Genomic DNA, 6,426 nt, shown 5'->3' with positions numbered 1-6,426 from the left:
TAGAGCAAAATAGCTATTCTGTACAGCTGGAAGTCCAAATCTAAATGAGTTTTTCTTTGGTTATTACAGTATACCTATGAAACACTCACTTAGACTTCCAGCCGTATAGAACAGCTATTTTGCTCTACGAAAATACCTTTTTTAGAGAAGCTGTATTTTTAGAAACATATTCAGAAACATCTTTCAGAAACATTTTCAGTACTGATTGCTTAGTTTCTGTTTAACTTTCTGTTTAATTCACTCAGCAAAGAAGGTATCTTAGAGAACTGACTTTGTTGTTGAAAATGATGCAGTATATCAGCATTACCCTGAAGACTAATGTTGGTTCTGACCAGTGACATCCTGTCTCTGAGATGTTGAGAGTTTTGCAGGGCCATGTCCTTTGTGGTGTTTTTTAGCTACATCAGCCAAGCTCAGCTGCAGGAATAAAGAAGATAAAAGTGTCCGCAGGGAGCCGAGGTCGTCTCAGTTTCCCTGAAAGCGCTGATCAATAATGATGCATTGTTCTGCAATTATTGATCCATCAGTTCCAGGCAGTTGGTCTGTCTGGTTACAGATCTCACATAGGACAGGAGACCTTCAGATCATTTGTTTGTCTGTCTGCTTTATTTTACTAGTTAGTTTCTCTGTGTACATTTGTAATATTGGATTACTGTTATTTATTTAGCTCCTTTGTTTTGACTAATTTGGCTTTTCCATGAAATTACGTGTGGCAGGAAAAAGGTTTTGAGTCATTGGTGGGAACTGGTTAAGATCACATTGTAAGTAGGCACAGCTTTATAAAGAATTAATGTAGAACATTCATGATGCAAACACAGACCCGTCCTGATGGCTGCCTAAATCTTTAATGAAGGACCTCTTTGTGCATTATGTAATTGCAGTTGATTATTGTGTGACTGTGGGTGAAGTCCCAACCCAGCAGTCATGCATTACGTGTGCTTTTAGTGTATAGTTTGTCATTTTGATTTGAAACATATTGTGCATAATTCACATTGGATGTACCATTTGTTTGTTTGTTTTATTTTTCTCTTTTTTAAACAAGAACTTTGTCAAGGGCATTTTTTTTCATGTTATTGCTTGCGGTACAGAGACTTGATGACTAATTTACTAATCTGTTTTTAACTGCTTGCTGGAAAAGAATGTTGTGTGTGCTGCAATAATACATGTAGCTACACATTTCAGTTAAATTGATTTTGGCTCTTTGTCAGACCTCTGTTCGACATGTGTTTTGAATAACTACCCCTATCTTTATTGTCCAGATAACAAATCTGGATTAAGTGTAAACATGAAACACACTGATTCTGTGTTCAGTTTAATTTTTAAAGCGATATCAGAATTATATTGAAAAAACAAAGGCTGTGTTTATATATTAAGGTGATGTTAATGTTAATGTAACATGTTACATTTAGGTACAACACCAGCATTTAGAATACTTCTGTTATTTCTGATATCACAGTTTATAGAACATTCTGAAGTAGTTTCGCATTAAATCAGTGTTCAAATATCTCATGCCTGACATTGATTTTTGCAGTGATTCCTTAGGTTTGTCCATTTGATATTTCACACACAGTGAAGATAATTTCTCTCAGGCATAGGCTTAGATGTTCTTTGTCGTCTCTGAGGGTATTAAATGTTCAACCTCTGGTAAATACGCAACTAAGACAGTATGGCAAAGCATAGGTTACTTTGGTGGGGCGGAACAGATACAGGGGTTTGATGAGCAGCCAAGACCACAGAGAGAGAGCTTTTCTGGGGAGAGTGAAGTCATTCATCTCTCTGGCCAGGCCAGACCTCAGAGAGGCAGGCTGCACTACAACATGGTTGTGGAGCACAGACTACTGTCTCTGAGAGCAAGACAAACACAACAAACATGAATATACACACTTCCTCTGCTTTTCTATGGAGACAAAGTGTAACCCGCACTTTTTTTCTCTGAAGCTGAGATATCTGTGTTGCTTGTCTCATCTCACCATTCGTTTTCTATTCCCTCTAGTCATATTCTCTCCCTCTCTCTCTCTCGCTCTGTCTCTCTCTCTCTCGCTCTGTCTCTGTCTCTCACTCTCTCTGTCTCTCACTCTCTCACTTTTTCTCTCTCTCTCTCCCTCTTTCTCTCTCTCTTCTGCTGTGATCAGATTTCAGGAAACAACAACCCCCCGTCCCCCTCCCCTTTTCCTCCTCCCCCTCTCTATCCCAGCTGCAAACCTGCCACAAACACATACATTTCGCTGTCCTGTGTCTGCTCATGAGACTGAAGCAGTGTGAGAGAGAGGGCGCAGAAAGAGAGGGAGCAGCGAGAGAGACTGGACAGCAGTTGGCTAGCCAACCATCTTAACTTTACCTCAGAGAGGAATCTCAGGCTGGCTTACCCTGAGCCACCTCTGGCTCAATGTGCTGTGACCAAACAATCCTGTCAGCAGAGCTACATCTCTGTCTCATTGTAAATGGACTGGAATTGAATTTGAATTGAGCTTTTTCTCTTTCCGTTTTTTTTTTTTTTTTTTTTTTTTTGACTGTTACTGCAAAGTTGACATGAAGTAAGAGCATGCTTGGTAATGGTGACAATCCAAACAGTCAAGCTGTGGTATTTGCTTATTTGCGTCTTCCCAGCTGTGGAATTCCTGGCTGGTGTGAATGGAGCTTCTCTCTGAGCTCTTTTAGATAGCTGGCCTTTGGAGATATCAGTCTATCTACGCAGATAAGCCTATGGAACCGTACAGCTCAGTTCTCTGTCAGGCTGTATACACTGCCAAGTGTCTGCTGAGACGCTGGATCTCTCCTCACTGCCTGTTCTTTACAGTCCTCTGGAACTTTGCCGCCGAAGTCTCGATCCAAGAATACAGATTCTGAAGTTGTTTCCCTTTACTCAGCATTTTTTTTTCTATGTGAATTTGGTTCTTGTCCATGCCTGTCTTCACTCTCCAGGTCAAAGGGTGAGTACGTGCTGTTTGAACATTGTCTTGATGACTGATCCCAAAACTGATAAATTAAACAAATTTATGCAGATCAACTTTAAGTCGTTATTTTTCTTTGAGTTCAAAAGGACAGAATGTCTCATGAGATCAAGTGGAAGCATTATTGTATTGTTGACCATATAGTACTGAAGAGGCCTCTTAATGACACAGAGGTTTTCCTTTAATGCTGTTTTTTAAGGTTTACCAAATAATGTTTTTGCCTCTAACAGTTTTGTCTTAAACATATAAGGCTGTTTTAGGAAATGCAGTCTGATATACTGACAGGCTATGGAATGCTGAGGTTTAGTGTTGCTGTTGAAGGGGAGAGAACACTTCTAGACTGCCTGCTGGCTTTTTGGACTGAAGGACAGTGCGGCATGGCTCACGACAGTGCGGCATGGCTCATGACAGTGGCGAATATTGTGTGTGCAGTTTTGAGCATTGGCGAATTCTTTCTGTCAGACTTGGAAGACATAGCCATTGTGGTTGTAGAGAATTTCTCTCTCTCCTCTTTGTATTTCTCTCTCTCTCTCTCTCTCTCTCTCTCTCTCTCTCTCTCTCTCTATCTCTCTATCTATCTCTCTCCATCTGTCTCTCTCTGTCTCTGTTGTGAACAGGTTTAGTTTGAAAATAAAAATAACTTTCTTTCACATGGAGACAAGTTATGTATGTGAACTCTTACTGATCCTTACTGTTTTATAGTCTGTGTTTTTTTAAAAACAAAACAAAACAAAACAAAAACCTCCAAGGTTCTCACGTTCTCAGGTCAATGGCCCTGATCCATGTTTCAACAGGTAGTGACTCCCTCATTCAAATAGAGCTGATGCTTATTCAACTAACTGACTGCTGTATGAAAGACATAACATTCAGTTGTGTATTCTCCTCTGTGCCAAAACAATAGAATGACAAAGAAATCCTGTCCCACCGCTCTCCACCCTTCCTGGTCATCTGAAGAGAACTTGTTTAGTGATTCTCTTTAATGGGCTCCCTGTAAGAACTTGCCCAGATTCAATACGATTCCAGCCTGCCTTACAAGGTCATTGTCACCTTTCATGATTGCTGTCCTCAGGCTGTGGTTTTCACCTAGAGAGGTTGGCCTGGGCTGTCCATGCATGTGCCTAGATCAAGGTAATGTTCCAGGGCAGAGACTGCAAGCGTTTTAGTGGGTTGTTGGGGCCTGTCAGAGCCTAGGTTGGTATGTCTCCTCAGCTCCCTAACCTGACCTATGACTCGACAAGAATCAATCTCTCCAGCTGCACTGAGAACCACTTATCTCCTGTTTGATCTGGAGACCAACAGCTCCTGGTCCTTATCCTTCCTCTCACGTACCTGGCTGGTTTTCTGCCCACCACTGCAATGAGTTCTGTGGTGTTCAGACTCCATTACTTTGTGGCTTCCTGTTTTCTGTCCTCTGTTCCTACTACATCTTGACATCAGACATGTTTTAAGTTCTTCAGATTCAATCTGAGAACTTAGGCCCACTAGGCCTCTTTAACCGGTTGCTTTATGTTATGAATGTTCAAATAAATATCTGTGGTCTGGCTCCTCTTTCTTTGAAGAGCTCTGTCTTTTACTTAAGTGGTTTTTTAAGGAGCTGCACCCTGGTTCACATCATATATGATTGTGTGAGGAGGTATATTTGGTTTATAAGTTGCGAGAAACTGTGTGTACTCTTGGGTGTTCCTCTCTCACGAGTGCTGTTTAGCACTTAAGCCTTAATCTCTGACCAGAAGAAAGACACCATGCCTGGTCCTGTTAACACAGCATAGTCAGCCACTGTCCCATGCCGTGACTGCTAGCCTACCATAATTCCCTCCTCTAACAACTTCATCCAACTGCCCTATAGAATCACAGAGTGAGAGCTAAATCCTTACTTTGTGTCAGTGTGATAATTAACAGCCATGTTTTGTAATGATGCCTTCAGATGCTTTAACTGAAACTCAGACCTCCTTGTACTTCTTGTTAAGCTTTGCTTAAAAATTTTCTTTTCAATAGGAATGAATTCAATAGGGATGATTAGATCTAAGTAGGAAGTTCCATTGCATCTTACAGTTCATGGTTGTTGTGTGTCAGTAGAGATTTGAGAGCAGTCAGAAACTCTGAAAAAGATAAATATGGAACATCTTCAGTGTCTACTGCATAGGTCACTTCATTTCCTGTCATTCATCATTATTGGCAAAGAGGAGATTTTTCCAATATGAGGTTCCATATTTTATAACACACCAGGGTGTTATGGTATTGGAAACAATGATGTACTGACTTGCTGTGACAGAGAACAGAGAATGCTTACATTGTATTGAAGGTAACATACTGAAAATGCTCAACTTTTTAATTTAAAAGATAGAAGCACCTGACTGAAGTGGACCCCTGTTTCAGCCCCCTGCGCCTCTCTGACAGAATGCCATGAGACAGCCAGAAGACACACAGAAAGATCCTTTCTTGTTCACTGTTTTACAGCATGAATAAGGGGAAAGGCCATTGGGTTGTTATCTTCTTTTGTGCATGGGCTTTTTGTGAGGTCACAAAGTAGACCATGAAGTAGAAGTCCCATGTGGTAAGACCACAGAGGGACTACAGAAGGTTGGATGCATGACCTATGGTTTACTCTTAAGAAATAACAAGTTGTATAGGTCCATTTTTTAGGCTCAGAAGGACTGTCTGTACCTTTAGGACTAGTGCATTTAGAACATGTGAGACAAGAGCTTGTTAAACTTAGTAATACACTTGTGAAACAGCAATACACATTTGTGGTTTTGAGTAGGCCTATGCCTGATTTAACTTTCTGCTCTGTGGGGTTTTTTTTTGATGACGAGCTTTAGACGTCATAGTAAAGATAGGGACTAACATGGCCACCACTTCAAAATTACCAGCAACATAGTTGGGGGTGATCACCGAAAACTGTTTTAGTTTTTTCTTGAAATTTCTTTTAAAATGATGCATCTTTTTGTGTAAATGCGCTACAAGGCCAAAAGGAAAAGCATTTTAGATGGGCACTATTAACATGGGTATAAATGTCCCTTTTTGTTATACATTCCCCATAGTAAATATTTGCATGCTTTATTATCATCAGTACCATTAGGCCAAAGTTTGTAAGTGCCTTTTTTAGTGACTAACCAAAATGGAATGTTAAAACTTCATGGTTGCATTTATATGTGGCATTTAATCAAAATGTCAATCATTGCTGTACAACATATTTGTCAGCTTAAGCACGTCTGTCTATTGTCAGATTCTCACTGAGGCTGACACCCATTCTTATATATACTATATATTTCTATAACCCCCTCACTGTAGATTATAAGAGCTCTGTTAGTTTGTACCATAGACCCCACAATGATTCTTTTATATGAATATTACTTTGGTACACGAAACATTAGTGTTAGCTAGTGCTGTGCATTTGCACTGAGCGCTGTGTTGTTTTTCCTGAATGATATCCCAGGGAGCGACCACGGGGCTCTGAATCAACAGGAAGGTTTTG

The sequence above is a fragment of the Chanos chanos genome, chromosome 5 (genome assembly GCF_902362185.1).
Source record: "Chanos chanos chromosome 5, fChaCha1.1, whole genome shotgun sequence".
Lineage (NCBI taxonomy): Eukaryota > Metazoa > Chordata > Actinopteri > Gonorynchiformes > Chanidae > Chanos > Chanos chanos.
This window is presented reverse-complemented; position numbering follows the sequence as displayed.